The sequence below is a fragment of the Microtus oregoni genome, unplaced genomic scaffold (assembly GCF_018167655.1).
Source record: "Microtus oregoni isolate MIOR12 unplaced genomic scaffold, Mior012 000005F_ref0000423, whole genome shotgun sequence".
Lineage (NCBI taxonomy): Eukaryota > Metazoa > Chordata > Mammalia > Rodentia > Cricetidae > Microtus > Microtus oregoni.
Window position 1 is genome coordinate 35,193,389 of NW_024543064.1, and position 16,598 is coordinate 35,209,986.

Below are 16,598 nucleotides of genomic sequence, written 5' to 3' on the forward strand. Positions count from 1 at the left end.
TGGTCTATAGAGCAAGTTCCAGGAAAGCTACAGAGAAACCCTGTCCTTTTTTTTTTTTTTTTTTTTTTGTCTGATCCCCTGGACCTGAAGTTACAGACAGTTGTGAGCTGCCAAGTAGTTGCTGGGAATTGAACCTGGGTCCTCTGGAAGAGCAGCCAGTGCTCCCAATCACTGAACTATCTCTCCAGTCCCCCCATTTTTGCTTTTTTCTTTTCTTTTTTTTACCACCAGGGAGAGAAACCCTGTCTTGAAAAACCAAGAAATAAAAAGAAAGAGAAACATATTTTTCTAGAGGAGTCCATGTGTTTTTACAAAGGGAGCAATGAAAAGATCAGTGTGGGGAAGGAAAGAAAAGAAACAGATCTTTCTTGTTTTGGACACACATCTAAATTCCAGTTTCAGCTTGTCCCCAACCAGTTACATAAACACAGGAAACCACTTAACCTTTACGCACTATTTTATCTATGTGCAGATAGGGCATTGTCCCCAAGGAACCTACATGAGGTTCAGAAGTGATAATAAGGCTGCCAAGATGACTTAGTGGGTAAAGGTACCTACCACCAAGTTCGATGACCTGAGTTTGAAACCATACAACGGAAAGAGAGAACTTACTCCTGGAAGCTGTTCTCTGACCTCCAACGGGCCCTCTATGACACACATGTGACCCCACATAAACAAATACATGTTTAAAAAAGTTAGAAAGGAAAACATGATAAGGCAGTCAAAGGACCTCATGCTCTGCTTGTCCCTGTGTAAACACACAGCATTGTTCCTTTGAGTGTGATTGTTTCCTGTATGGCCAAATAGGCTAATGGATTTCCTGCACATGGAGCATGTGTCTGTTCAGGCCCTAACTACTGCGGGGGTTCTGTGTAGCCAAGTTCAGCTTCCTCCTTCATGCAAATGGTTTATTTTGTGATTTGGCGTTGCTTCAGCTTGGGCTGGCATTGGACATATTCCATCCAGGAAGTGCCGGCTGGTGGATCTGGGTGTCCTGAGATAAGCAGTTGGAAAATCATTCTCTGGATCCTGTACATCACAGATAAGGGCTTCATTGCTCTTGGCCTTTACCTCCAGTTTTTATGCTGCCTCATTCTGTTTCTGTCCTTACCTATCACTGCTTTCCCTGTTTTCTGTTTCTGCTTCCCTGCTGATGCTTATAAATGTGCTCTTATGCTCTGGCCCAGGGCCTCCATAGACCACAAATCAATTTAACCCAGTCACCTAGACATTTAGCTAGTCACTATTTAGCTGGTCATAAAAGGAAGGCCTGTCAGGTAACTTGCCTCTGTAACTTCATCCCAGTATAAAACCACTGGAAAACCTTAAAGGAGAAACCACTGGAATTGGTAGAAACTATGGAGTAAAACGAGGTAATATTGGCATCATGCCCATCTCCCATGGACTGACATTCATGCCCTTAACATTCACATTACTCACACACATTACACACATGCAGCAAAGATATACACAGATGTACATTGACACGGTCACAGACACTGATATTCAAACATGTGTACATCGGTGTACACACCTTTGATCAGAAAGTCTCACTCAGTGTATAATCAAAGTGATTGCTTCTGATTCATTTCTTAAAAAGATTTACATATATATATGAGTGCTCTGATTTCCTATACATCTGCATGACAAAAGAGGGCATCAGATCCCATTATAGGTGGCTGTGAGCTACCATATGGGTGCTGGGAGTTGAACACAGGACCTCACTGAAAGAGCAACCAGAGCTCTTAACAGCTGAACCATCTCTCTATGTTGTAGGAGGCTGCTTGTTTGTTTCCAGGCTGCCCAGACTCCCAAAATAACCACACAGAAACTGTATTAATTAAATCACTGCTTGGATAATCACTATAGAATATTCCTAGGAAGCTCTTACATATTAAATTAAGCCATTTCTATTGTTTTATATTTTACCACGAGGCTTGTGGCCTACTGCCAACATTCCAACTGGCAGCTTGCATCTTTCCCCTCTGGTAAACACATGGTGTCTCACTGACTCCACCTTCTTTCTCCCAGAATTCAGTTTAGTTTTCCCCACCTAGCTGTACTCTACCCTATCACAGGCCAAGCAGATTCTTTATTCATTCACCAATAAAAGCAACACATATACAGAAGGACTTCCCACATCATTTCTACCCTTTAATTTATTTTTTATTCCCCAAAGTCTGAGACAGACCTCAGGAAAGATTTGGCAATTTGAGGGATATATACCCTCTGTTGTTGTTGATCCCTTGACTAGTCTGAGACCACAAAAGTAAAACCAATGTCTTTTATTGATGTGATTCTGTGCCCTATATTGCCTTATCCCCTTGGTATATGCTACCTCCCTCAAGCCTTCTCCAAGCTCTGTCTTTACCAAACTGCAAGACCACCCTAATATGAAAATCCAGTCACTGGGATGTGTAGTCTCCACCCAGTCATCTAGGACCCCAGTCTTTCTCAGCTAGTCCAAAATATACTCAGAAGTATCTCTCGATTCTTACTCACCATTGTGTCCCTGTGACTAAATTCCTGACAGAAACATGGTGGGGGAAGAATCACATTTGACATCACAGTTTTAGAGCCTGTCATAGAGTGAAGGCCCTGATGGAGTAGAGCAGTTCACATCATTGCAGCCATGCAGTTAAGAAAAGGCATGTAGAGAGGGGCCCAGATAAGAGGCAGTTCTCCAGGCCATGCCCCCAGGGCCTTACTTCCTCCAACAAGGACTACTCCTAAGTTGTACCATCTTCCTCTTGCAGAAGTTTAAGGCCACATTGGGAAAAGGAATAAATATGGAGGCCCAGTGACCTCGAGTCCATCTTCATGGTTTGGGCTTTAAGATTAGGCTTAAACAGAGGGCAAGAGGTATGCCTATCCAAGGCCCTGGTCAAGGTGTGGTTCTACTCTCATCATTGACACATCCCTGTTTCAACTCCAGCCTGTCCTGCAAAGAGAGCTCCTAAGTAGTCAAAAAACAGTAAAATTGCTTCCTGGAAGACAAGTTCCTCCCTCTGGCTAGCACCAGGACTTTCAGATTTTCTCTGGCCACAGCATGAGATTCCTATAGAAATTCCAGTTCTTTGGGGTCCATTGTTTGAACAACCTGATAGGCAAAGGGAAGGGCATGTCTCTTTAGAATATCTTTGCTCCTGCCAAGACCATTACAGTTAACACCCTTATAATGGCTGGGTAGTGGTGCCATATACCCTTAATCCCAGTACTCAGGAAGCAGAGGCAGGTGGATCTCAGTGAATCCGAGGCCGGCCTGGTCTACAGAGCAAGTTCTAGGACAGACTCCAAAGCTACAGAGAAACCCTGTCTTGAAAAACAAAACAAAACAAAAAAATCCTTATATATCACAGTATTAGAAGTCTGTCAAGGGGGTTAATCTGCTTGCTAAGTTAGAATCTTCATGATTTAATTGTTTCTGGAAATGTCCTCACAGATCTACTCAGAGGTCTGCTTTAATAATCTCCCAGGCATTTCTCTCTTCAGTCAGGCTGACAGTTAAGGCTAACCATCATATCTAGTAATAAGGGGACTTGTGCCTATTCCTATGCTCTAGGCATTTCTTCTAGGAGCTTTCTCTTTACCTGGCATGCTTCATCAGAATTTTCCAGCAGGCACAGGCACAGGCACCCTCCTGCTGGCCACAGTATTATATATATATACATATATATATATATATATATATATATATGGAAGGGAAAGAGAACAATCAATTAACAGCTCCCCAACTCTGTCACTGGACCCCAATGTTTCCCCAAGTATGCCATAAACCACACAAATATTTGTTTTTTTCTTTCTTCCTATCAGCCTCTCTCTCTCTCTCTCTCTCTCTCTCTCTCCATGCTTTTTGAGAGAAGGTCTCACATAGCCCATTATGTAGCTGAGGATGACTTTGGACTTCTGGTCTTCCTGTTTCTACCTCCTGAGTGGTGGGATTACAGATATGCACTACCCTGTCTGGTTTATTTTGTGCTAGAACTCAAACCCAGGGTTTCACACACATTAGAAATATTGTATACCAGGCTATCTCTTGGACCACTAACCAAACTCTCAAATTATGACACAGAGACTTCTTATTAGTTTTGAATGTTCGCTCTTATTTTATGCTTGTCCCACTAGCTCTTATAACTTAATCTGCTTCTCTTCTTCCCCATTTTGCCTTGGGCCTTTTTATCTTTCTTTCCTTCTGTATATCTTACTTTCGCTGCTTCTCCTGTCTGTCTGGTGACTGGCTGGCATCTGCTTGGCTTCTTGGTCTGGGTATGTCCCTCTCTTTCTTTATTGGGTTCTTCTCCTTGTTCTCGTCTTTTGAGCCTAGGTTTCTCCTCCTAGTTATTCTCTCTGCCCACCAGCTGTGCCTATCCCTCTTCTGCCTAGTTATTAGTCACTCAGTTTTTTACTAAACCAATCATGTGTCTTAGGCAGGCAAGGTGAAAGAGCAACACATCTTTTCATAATTAAACAAATGTAACACATCTTTAAAAGATACTTTAAAATAATATTCTGAAGCACAAACAACTGCAGCACATCTTTGCCTAGTTAAAATAAGATTCCCCAACGTTTTCTACCAACTGAGCTATGAAGAGACACCATGACCACAATGACACTTACAAGGAAAACACTTAATGGGGTGGCTCACTTACAGTTTCAGAGATTCAGTCCCTTATCATGGTGGGCAGCATGGCAGCGTTCAGGCAGACATGGCGCTGCTACATCGTCTTTCTTTCTTTCTTTCTTTCTTTTTTAAAAAAGATTTATTTATTTACTATGTATATAGAGTTCTGTCTGCATGTAGCCTTCAGTCAAGCTAGAAGAGCCTTCCTTCCTTTCCTTCCTTCGTTCCTTTCCTTCCTTCCTTCTTTCCTTCCTTCCTTTTCTTTCTTCTCCTTCCTTCCTTCCTTCCTTCCTTCCTTCCTTCCTTCCAGACTCAACCCTCTTACTAAACTACTTGCTTTTGAATTCTTGTTTCAGGGTCTATTTCTAGGGAATCCAAATGAAAGTATACACTTTCCAGAGAAAAAATGATCCTGGGACATACATAGGACTGAGCTCATGATACTCCCTCTCCCATTTAGCACTCTGTCTCCTTCCAGGAATATCCTCCTATGTATTAACTTAAACACGAAGAGCACACATTAGCTCACTGATGTAGCCATAATTCAGATTCAAATTTAGCTCAGCTTTATCTAAGACATCCTGTTACATCTAGCAGAGGAAGGAACTGAGGGGTGAGAAGGAAATTGTCTATCTATGTTGAGGTTTGGTGCATGTGATCTCTGGTTAGGATCTAAGGGGCTGTCTACATAGTTGTTCCTGGATAGTTATTTACATGTGGATGCTACATGGGTTATGGTGTTAAAATGTTGTCATGGATACCAGTAACATGCTGACATGAGACTGGGGCTTTAAGAAGACTTCTTTCTTCTTTCTTTCTTTCTTTCTTTTTTAATTTTTTAAAAGGATTTTTATTTTTATTACTTTTTATTTTATGTGTACTGCTGTTTTGCCTGCATGTGTGTCTGTGTGAGGATGCTGGATCCTCTGGAACTGAAGTTACAGACAGGTGTAAGCTGCCATGTGGGTGCTGGGAATTAAACCTCGATCTTCTGAAAGAGCAGTCAGTGCTCTTAACCTCTGAGCCATTTCTCCAGCCCCAAAAAGACTTTTCTGACCAGGGATTCCTAACATTTTCACTGGCAAACTCTTTTAGTCACAGAAAGTTTTACATGACCTGAGTATATAGCTATATAAAATAAACATGCAAATCAAACATTTACTGATAGTAAACCACAAAGAATTTTATTTAAAATTTTTATTTGGAAATGCAGAGGTAGCGTAACACTTACTTCTCTTCCAAAAGACCCAAGTTCAGTTGCCAGCATACATGGCCTGTAACTCTTGCTCCAGGGGATCCTACCCTCTTGTTGGGCCTGCACAGGTATAGTAGTTTGAATAGGGATGGCACCCATAGGCTTTTGAATATTTGAATGCCTGGCCATCAGGGAATGGCACTAGGAGAGGGATTAGGAAGTATGGCCTTGTTGGAGTAGATGTGGCATTGTTAGAGCGAGTGTGTCCCTGGGGGTCGGCTTTGGGATTTCAAAAGCCCACGCCGGGTCCAGTGGTTCTGTCTTTTCTCCTGCTACCTGCAGATCCAGATGTAGAACGCTCAGCTACTTCTCGTGAACCATGTCTGCCTGCCTGCCACCATACTTCCTGCCATGATGAAAATGGACTAAATCTCTGAAACTTTAAGCAATTCCCAGTTAAGTGCTTTCTTTGGTAAGAGGTGCCATGGTCATGATGTCTCTTCACAGCAATAGAACACTAAGACTACAGGCATATACACATATGGCATTCATCCACACAGATACGTACATATGTACATAAATAGGAATGATAAAAATATGTTTTGTTTTTTCCTCTTGATTTATGGTTTCTCTATGTAGCCCTGGCTGTTCTGGAACTCACTCTATAGACCAGGCTGGCCTTAAGTCTAGAGATCTGCTTGCCTCTGCCTCCCAAGTGCTGGGAATAAAGGCATGTGCCAACACTGCCATGATTAAAATAAGTTTAAAAAAAAGTTTGAGCCGGGCAGTGGTGGCGCATGCCTTTAATCCCAGCACTCGGGAGGCAGAGGCAGGCGGATCTCTGTGAGTTCGAGACCAGCCTGGTGTACAGAGCTAGTTCCAGGACAGGCTCCAAAGCCACAGAGAAACCCTGTCTCGAAAAACCAAAAAAAAAAAAAAAAAAGTTTGACAAGCAGGGTGGTGGTGGCATATGCCTTTAATCCCAAAACTCGGGCGGTAGAGGCAGGTGAATCTCTGTGAGTTTAAGGCCACCCTGGTCAATGAAGCAAGTTCCAGGACAGCCAGAACTGTTACACAGAGAAACCCTGTCTTAAAAAAGCAAAGCAAAACAAAATGTTTGATATAATTTTACCGTTTATTTGAAGTGAAAACAAGTGTGCATAAAATGAATGTGTTTATTTGTTTATTTATTTATTTTAGGATTGAGTGTTCCAAGTTTTTTGTTTATATATATAAAAATTAAAAATTATCTGAATAATTCATATTACAGAATCTAAACAATCTTCAAAATGTTTAACATTGATCACTATGCAAGGTGTGGAGGCACATACCTTTATTTACAGCACTCAGAAAGCAGAGGCAGGTAAATCTCTGAGTTTAAGGTAAGCCTGGTCTATAGAGTAAGTTCCAGGAAAGCCAGGGCTACACAGAAACTCTGTCTCAAAACCCACCCTCCCAAAATGTTTATTGCATTTATCTTGTAAATACAAGAAAGGATTATGGTCAATTGGAGGTCAGTGAGCTACTTACAGAAGTTTGTTCTCTTCTTCTCCCATGTGGATGTTAGGGGTTAGACTCTAGATATCAGGGCAAGTATCTTAACCCAGTGTACCATCTAGCAAGCCCAGTTGTTTTTTTCTTTTGTGTGTGTATGTATGTGTGATTTCGTCTCCTTCCACCCCCATTTGGAGCTAGAGACTGAACCCAGGACCTTGTGTTTGCCAGGCAAGTGTTCTATCATGGAGATAAACTCCTAAATCCTTTGTCTATTCTTGTAAAGTTTTAGGCGGGTTGAAGGCTTTCCACTTTTTTTTTTTTTTTTTTTTTTTTGGTTTTTCGAGACAGGGTTTCTCTGTGGTTTTGGAGCCTGTCCTGGAACTAGCTCTTGTAGACCAGGCTGGTCTCGAACTCACAGAGATCCGCCTGCCTCTGCCTCCCGAGTGCTGGGATTAAAGGCGTGCGCCACCACCGCCTGGCTGGCTTTCCACTTTTTGTTTTGTTTTGCTATGCTTTGTGTTTCTTTTTTTGTTTGCTTTTATTTTTATTTTTATTTTATATTTTTTTTTTTGGATTTTCGAGACAGGGTTTCTCCATAGCTTTTTGGTTCCTGTCCTGGAACTAGCTCTTGTAGACCAGGCTGGCCTCGAACTCACAGAGATCCGCCTGCCTCTGCCTCCCAAGTGCTGGGATTAAAGGTGTGCGCCACCACCACCCGGCCTGTTTGCTTTTTTTTAAAAAAAAGATTTGTTTATTTATTTATTTTATGTCTATGAGTACTCTGCATACACACCTTTATTCCAGAAGAGGGCGCCAGATCCCATTATAGATGGATGTGCACCATTATGTGGTTGCTGGGAATTGAACTCAGGACCTCTGGAAGAGCCATCAGTGCTCTTAACTGCTGAGTCACCAACCCCCAACTATGTTTTTTAAGACAGGGTTTCTCTGTGTAGCCCTGGCTGTTGTGGAACTCACTTTGTAAACCAGGCTTGAACTCAGAGTTCCATCTATCTCTGCCTCCCAAGTGCTGGGAATAAAGGTGTGTGCCACCACTGCCTGGCTGAAGATTTTAATTTTGAAGACTGGCCGGTCACCCAGTTACATATGTATATTGTAACACAGGTCAGGCTTGAGAATTCACCCTGAGTTCTAGGAGAGCCTAGAGAGTATTGTACTTCTCTTTCAAAGCAGCCAAGACCCCCTAACTCTCATCAGCTTTTATAATTCATATAGTACCATAGCAGCTAGGGAGGAGACTACTCCATCCAGGAGGAATCTATTTTATGACTTTGTCTGGAAACAGAACAGAGATAAAGAAGCCCTTGGGGCCTATTTGGCTTTACTAAGAAGCATAGTTGTCAGAGGTACCCTTTAGCAGCTGGCTTGGGGCCTACCTTGTTATTACTGCTGTTGCTAAGTTATAGAGAGAAACTGTCGACCATAGAGACAGCTACTGAAGTCAGAATCATTCAGCCTTGGGCCAAAGTGGAGGCTAAATCCATATACGCATGTGTTAAATTAGACGTAGAGAATACTCAGAAAAATACTTCTTTTCCAAGCTCCTACTTGTTATGCAGGTCTATTTGTTGACTGAAAGAAGTATTCTGTATTTTTCATGTGGCTGAATTAAAAAAGGATTAGAGCAGGACAGTAGGACACTATGTCATGTGGTATAATGTCAACATTCTCCAGAGAGACAGAGGGACTTACTAATCAAACCTGATAACCTGAGAGTCATCCTTAGATTTCAAGGTAGGAGAAAACTGACTTCTGAAAGTTATCCTTTGATCTCCACAAGTACATCTACGGTCTCCTGTTTATACAGCGCCTATCTATCTATCTATCTATCTATCTATCTATCTATCTCTTATTATTTATTTATTTACATCAAGACAGGGTCTCACTGTGTGGCTCTTGCTGGCTTGGAACTTATTAACCAGGCTTCCTTCAAACTCACAGACCTCCACGTGCCTCTGTTTGCTGAGTGATGAGTTTAAATTCTTGTGCCATCTCAATTGGCAGTAATTCTGATTTTGAAAGTAAGTGGGGGAGCCAGGTGGTGGTGGTGGTGGCGCACGCCTTTAATCCCAGGACTTGGGAGGCAGAGGCAGGCGGATCTTTGTGGAGTTCGGGGCCAGCCTGGTCTACAAGAGCTAGTTCCAGGACAGGCTCCAAAGCTACTACAGAGAAACCCTGTCTCGAAAAACAAAACAAACAAACAAACAAAAAAGTAAGTGGGGAGCTAGAGAGATTGACCAGTGGTAAAGAACACTTGCTGGTCTTTCAGAGGACTCAGGTTCAGTTCCTAGCACCCACACTATGGCTCATATATACTATTCCATTTGTGCCACCACTGCCCACCCCACATTCTCTCTCATACACAATAAATGAATGTTTTTTAAAAAATGAGGAAAGTGCCAGGTGGTAGTAGTGCACGCCTTTAATCACAGCATTCGGGAAGCAGACACAGCCTGATCTCTGTAAGTTCAAGGCCAGCCTGGTCTACAGAGGAAGTTCCAAGACAACCAGAGCTACACCGAAAAACCCTGTCTTGAAGAAAACCAAAAAAAAAAAAAAAAGAAAAAACCAAAAAACCTCACAAGAGAACAGTTAGAGGAAGAATCAGTTTGAAGGACCGAGCAATCGTTTGTGTGTGTGTGTGTGTGTGTGTGTGTGTGTGTGTGAGGAGAAGTGAGAAGGAAGTAGGTCACATAAATGGAGTGTGACTATGTTTTGTCTCAAAACAATCCTAGTTGCTTGGGGACTGATGATTCTGTCTGGGCCTGACACTTCCTGTCTATCCTAACATCAGTTCTGAAGATCTAGTAACAGAAGCAGATCTACCTAGGTATGCTATCTTTCCTTTCTACTACTCTTTCTCTTTTCTTTTTGTTTTGAGACAGGGGTCTCTCTGTTACATGCATTGGCCTAAAACTTGGTCTCAAGGGATCTTCCTACTTCAGTCTCCCAAGGAACTGGGATCACAAGAGTATGCAATCAAACTCAGAAGCATTATTAGTGTTGTTATTATTGGCTTGTACAGTCCAAAGACCTGAACCCAGGGTGGCAAGCATAGTAGATAAATGCTCTTCCCTTCGCCTGAGAGTGGCTGCTTCTCCCCCTGTTTCTCCTCATTCTCCTCCTCCTTCTACATTTATTTTCCAGGAGGTGAGCCATGAGCCATGAGTAAACACACAGAGTCAGAAGTCAGCTTTCAGCCTTCAGTTGTCTTCCACCATTCTTGGTTCTGGAGACTGAACTCAGGGTGTCAGGCTTGGGGTCTGTAGCTGTTGATCTGGTTCACGGGTAGGAAAGTGTCCATTCTAATTGTCGTTTCTGAGTGAGTGTAAGCCGGGGGATCCTGACCACTCTGTTGCGGAATATACTTGAACTGTGTAAAGGTGTGTTGCATTTGTTTATGCTGCATTTGTTTAATGATGTAAGGATGTGTGTTTAATTGTGTAAAGATGTGTTGCATTTGTTTCATCTTGCCTGCCTAAGGTACCGGATTAGTCTAATACAAAGCTGACTGATCAGTAGCTAGGCAGATGAGGAATAGGCGAGGCAGGCAGGCAGAGAGAATAAATAGGAGGAGAAATCTAGGTTCGAGAATAATGAGAGGAAAAGAAGTACTTACAGGGAAAAAAATTAAAGCCCAGGATCAAAAGATAGAGAAACAGGTTAATTTAAGTTAAAAGTGCTAGCCAGAAATGAGCCTATGTTAGGCTGAACATTCATAGTTAATAAGAAGTCTCTATGTCAAGATTTGAGAGTTGGTTGGTGGGCCAAAAGAAAAAGCCTGGTACACTGCTCCCTTTCCTATATGCAGAGAAAAAAACCCCACAAAAAACAAACACACAAGGGAGAGGAAGAGTAAGGAATAGCATAAATGCCTAACTCTTTGCAGGTACTTAGAAAATGTTAATTTTTCCTTACTTGTTCTTTGGTGTTTTGGAAAACAAATGGTCTTTCTTAGGCTCCTCTTCTCTACCAGGAGATAGCCTGGAGAGTTATCTAAGGGGCCTGAGTGGTGCTGGCTGTAAAAGCTTTGTAGAAGAGTATCCCAACACTGAGCACAGGAGATAAGCAGGGCAGATAGAGTGTCTGTCCTCAGAATGTTGATACTTTGCTGTGGAGGGGTGGGGTTTAAACAGAAACACAATGACAATACAATAAACCAAATGTGATGATGTGATTCTGGGCTATAGGCTGTTGACTGGGTGGGTGGGATTTCATGGAGAGACTCAGGGCATGGGAATGAAGGTCTGGTCTGAGTTCACAGTGACAACATAGATAGGTTCTCCAGGCTGTGGATGATGCTGGAATTGCAGATAAGAGCTCAGCTTCTGTGCTACACAATAGAACTGCTACATTCTCAACTCCTACTAATGGCAAATAGAGTTAGGGAACCAGGACAAATCAAGCCATGGCTCCTGGTGAAGTGGGAAAGACTGGAAGTGGAGGTGGAAGGGTAGGGTGTGGAACCTGACAAGAGCCAGTGATGGCCACAGAGCAGGTGTGGGCAGAAAATCTACCACGCACAGGCCCTTCCCTGACCCTGTCCAGCCATCTCTCCAATCAGAAAGTCAAACTCCTTAGCCTTGTACGGGAGAACTTTACTGTCTTTACCAACCATGTTGGAAGCAGAGTTCTTTCCTGTTCATTAGAAGTGCTAGGATACAACCTTCTGAGAAAGCATCAACTATTACACAGGTTTGAAGAGTGCAGATTAGAGGCTGGAGAGATGTCACAGTGCTTAAGAACATTTGTTGATTTTTTTTTGTTTGTTTGCTTGTTTTTTGTTTTTTGAGACAGGGTTTCTCTGTGGCTTTGGTGCCTGTCCTGGAACTAGCTCTCGTAGACCAGGCTGGCCTCGAATTCACAGAGATCCTCCTGCCTCTACCTCCTGAGTGCTGGGATTAAAGGCGTGCACCACCACTGCCAGGCTCATTTCTTGATTTTGAAGAAGAACCAAGTTCCATTTCCAGGTCCCACCACCCTCACAACCATTTATAACCTCAATTCCAGGGGATCCATGCATGTGGTGTGCCTGCCTGCATGCATGCAGGTAAAACATTCATATATACAAAGTCGAATAAATATTTTTTTTTTGAGACAGGGTCTCTCTATGTAGCCCTGGCTATCAACACGTAGCATTTTTTTTTTTTGATTTTCAAATTAGTGAAACATCAGCTCACTTATTCTCTCAGAGCTAGTGAGGAAAATAGCATAAGTACTATGCAGTGAGAGAGAAGGTTGGAAAGCAGTCAGCCTAAAACTTTTGAGTCACTTGACTTAATGATTTTACTTACCTGTCCACTCTAAGGAAGGAAGTAGGCACGTGGAGGTCATCACACACGTCTTTTGGTGTATTTTTCCATCACACAATGCTTCACCCTTTCTCTAAAATCAAAAGAACCTATTTTCTTCACCACCTCCCTTATTCCAGCCTCGTAAATAGAATTTGGGTTCACTGACTCTTGTCAATTGGACTGGAATAGACAATTGATCAAACTAGATCAGTTGTATTATGCTTATCAAATAGAAATTCTGCTCTGGCTTAGTTTTAAGTTATCTTGAATGGAAAGAACTGTATGAAGTCTGCAGAGAAAGGAGAATGGGGCAGAGAGAGATTACAAAAAGAAAGAGGTGAAAACAACTCCCTTATGCGTTCCTCTGTGGTTTGTAATCCCCACATTCCCATGGCTACACTGTGAAGCTCCAGCATCTCTATAATGCTTTTTGTTTTTTTTTCCTTGTTTTAATGCTGTTACTCAAGATAGCGTTTCACTCTGTAACTCAGGATGATTTTGAATCTATAGACTTCTCCTGCCTCAGCCTCATCTTTTACTGTAGGTGGAATATTCTGTACCACCAGCCAGCTCCCAAATAACCACACAGGGACTTCTTGTTAATTATAAAAGCTTAGCCAACAGCTTAGGCTTATTACTAACTAGCTCTTACAACTTAATTAACTATTTTTATCGATATACATGTTACATGTTACCACATGACTCGGTGGCATTTACCTGTCCTCTAGCATGTCTTGTTCCCTCTCTGTCTGTCTGGAGGCTCTGCACGTCTTCTTCCCAGAGTTCTCTCTGTCTGACTCTCCTGCCTATACCTCTTCCTGCCTAGCTATTGGCCATTTTACTCTTTTTTTTTTTTTTGAAACAGGGCTTCTCTGTAGCTTTGGAGCCTGTCTTGGAACTCGTTCTGTAGACCAGGCTGGCCTTAAACTCACAGAGATCCTCCTGTCTCTGTCTCCTGACTGCTGGGATTAAATATGTGTGCCATCACGGCCCAGCTGGTCACTTAACTCTATTAAACCAATGAGAGGCCGGGCGGTGGTGGCGCACGCCTTTAATCCCAACACTCGGGAGGCAGAGGCAGGCGGATCTCTGTGAGTTCGAGACCAGCCTGGTCTACAAGAGCTAGTTCCAGGACAGGCTCCAAAGCTACAGAGAAACCCTGTCTCGAAAAACAAAAAAAAAAAAAAAAAACCAATGAGAGTACAAAAGGATTATTCTACAGCATTTTACTTCATATACTTTTGTTTTATTCTATTTATATGTGGAGTATAATATAATCATAATTAAAGCTAACATAATCAAGGGTATTTATGAACATTTTAAGTGTTGATATAATTTTAATTGCCATAATTTTAATGATTACATAACTTTGTATAAGAGGAAAGGAATGAAGTGATTTAATAGGCCTGAGCATGGCAAACATGGCTCTGGCAGGCCTTTTCCTTCTCCCCCATCCCTTCTGCCTTGCTAAAAAACATTAGATTACTGTCCTAAAGCTCGTTCCTAAGGTCCCTTCCCTTATTTGGTCACTTTCTCCTTTTTTTAGCCCCTTCCTTCTTCTGAGGCTAACTACCAAGATCTAGCTATCGAATTATTGAAGTCCAACAATCAAAGGTCCCCCTTTTGCCACCTTAATTAACATGCCCAATCAAAATGACCCAACTAATCCTAACACAGGGTTTCCCCCTTCCCCTGTATAAACTGCCATTTGACTGCAGGCCACATCTGTCTCCTCTCTATCCAGAGGCAGTCCTTTGTCCCTCTGAGACAACATCCCTTCTCCTTCTCTCTTTCCCTTTTTCTCCCTTCTCCCTTGTTCCTTTTCCCTTCTCCCTTGTGCTCTATCTCCTGTCTTTGTTTCTTATTCCCTGCCATCTGTCCCTCTGGGGCAAATAAATTTCCTTTGTGCTGAGAACTTGGTCTTGGGGTGTTGATCCAATGTTGAGGTTTTTATAAGAGTATCATAATTTGTTAAGTCATAATATACTATAAGAGTATCATAATTTGTTAGCATACATATGTATTTATATATATTATTGTTACCATTTTTTTAGTTTTTTAAAATATTTATTTACTTTGTGTATGTATGTGTGCTCTAGTGTGAGTATGGCGATCACAGGAAAACTTGGAGGTGTAGGTCCTCTCTCCTTAGGTAGAGCCGAGGGATCACACTAAAGTGGCCAGTCTTGGTGCTTTCTTGCTGGCGATTTTCTAAAAGTATTTTAAGTAAGATTAAGGAAAACACACTCCCCTCCCTGACCCCGCCCCCCTCCCCCCCCCACAGGGTATCTCTGTGTAACAGCCTTGGCTCTCCTGGAACTCACTCAGTAGACCAGGCTGGCCTCGAACTCACTGAGATCCGCCGGTCTCTGCCTCCCAAGTGCTGGGAATAAAGTGTGTACCACCTCTGCTTTACTGAAAAAAATATATTTACATAAAGCTTTCTTCTACGTTTTGAATTATTTGCTTAGAATCCTTTATTTAGCAATAGAGTCATTAGAGTGGAACATTTCTATGGTTCTCAAATAGTTTCAGCCACAATACTTAAAGGTTGAGCCTACTTCCTCTGCCAACTGAAAAGCAGGTGAGAGCCCAGGTCTATTGAAACACCTCAGCAGCCTATTTGCTAATCTAAATATCACAGGAAGTCTTTTTTTTTTTTTTTTTTTTTTTTTTTCGAGACAGGGTTTCTCTGTGGCTTTGGAGCCTGTCCTGGAACTAGCTCTGTAGACCAGGCTGGTCTCGAACTCACAGAGACCCGCCTGCCTCTGCCTCCCGAGTGCTGGGATTAAAGGCGTGCGCCACCACCGCCCGGCAGGAAGCCTTTTAATCTAGGCATTTCTATGCCTCCATTTGTTTTTCCTTGGTCACTAGCAGGTTATTAGCCAGTTACAACATTTTACCTGTTTATTAATTCTTATAGTTTTTCCTTTATCCCTGACGCCTTTTCCTTCATTCATTGAAACTTTGTGATTCTGGCCAGGCAGTGGTGGCGCACACCTTTAATCCCAGAACTCAGGAGGCAGAGGCAGGCAGATCTCTATGAGTTTGAGGCCTGCCTGATCTACAGAGCAAGTTTCAGGATGGCTAGGGTTACATGGAGAAACCACGTCTCAAAAAACAAAAACAATAACAAAACCTTGTGAAGTATATCTATCTCTTCTCTTCGCACCCTCTTGTTTTTTTTTTTTTTAACAAGAAAACAGAACTGCAAGGGTAGAGATGTAGCTCACTGGCAGAGCTCTTGTTTAGGGTGAGCCAGGTTCTCAGTTCAGTCTTAAACGCTGAAGAGAAAGAGGGAAAGAGAAAGGAAAGACACTTTGAAATCCCTCTCAACTTCTTCTGCATTGCTCCCCAGGAGCAGGTCAGCCACCTATGAATTAGTCTCCTAGTTGTCTTTAGAATCCCTCTTTTAACACCAGAGCCAACATCCTAATTTAGTTGTTGGAGTAAATATCTGTTGTTCTGTCTGCCAGGTGCTGAGTCCTGGCTTAGTTCCAGGTACTTGACCTGCCTGGGGCAGTGAGTGGAGCTGGGAGCAGATGAAGGAAAGACACAACAGGCACCCAGGAACCCTTGGAGTCAGGAGGGCTGGGCTCTCTCCTAAAGAAACAAACCCCTCCCCAAGCTCAGAGTTTATGATAGAGAGTTGAACAGAGGCTGTGTTATTGCATATAGTTGAATGAGGGGGTGGGGTTATCACATAAAATAAACAAGGAAACTAGGTTTATGGTATACAGATGAATTAAGGAGCTAGGTTTAGATAATCTCTGTAGGTGTGTTCTCTGTAGGGGAGCAATCTTCAAGCCCTAAATATGGGAGGGAAGAGGGAGAAAGTTATGGTGGGCATTTCTGCACACACTACCAACATCCACACATGGACTAAGATCATGGAAGTCTTTCCTATTTTTCCATGAGTCTGAGGGTACTGTCCTGGAAATGGCTGGTTCATTTCAGGATTTCACACACT